A 501-nucleotide genomic window follows, 5' to 3' on the forward strand; every position below is an offset into this window, starting at 1 on the left:
AGAGAGATACAAAGTAACATTGTTTATAATCATTGATCAGATGGGAACATGCACAGATTTGCTTGCACCCTTGCAGTGTATAAAACCCCCCGTGCCTTTCTTGCAGATGCGCTATGCTGGTATGGTGGCTTTGTAGCTCACATTTAAAAAAGTTGGGATTCTGATGCAATGGGCTGCCAAAACGTGCTGCACCTGAACACCCCCAAATCACGCATATGCTGTTGTGCGCACCCACACAGGTGTGAATAGGAGCTTATCCCTACAAATAAAAAAAAGAAATAAAGTTGTTCCTATGAGTCTAAATGAACTCCTGCTTCCCCTTTAGTGCGGCTCTTCTATTCCTGAATCGCCTTCCTGTTTCTTTTTGGACCATTTACGAGAGTCCAATATAAAGAGAACTGGCAGATAACTCCCATATGGTATAGATCACAGTGATTATTCCCGAGCTCCTCACCATTGAAACAATATTTTGGTTTCATGAAAAAGTCCCTCCGAGGTTTT

This window comes from Nanorana parkeri, unplaced genomic scaffold (assembly GCF_000935625.1).
Source record: "Nanorana parkeri isolate BGI_ZX_2015 unplaced genomic scaffold, ASM93562v1 scaffold2856, whole genome shotgun sequence".
NCBI classification, from domain to species: domain Eukaryota; kingdom Metazoa; phylum Chordata; class Amphibia; order Anura; family Dicroglossidae; genus Nanorana; species Nanorana parkeri.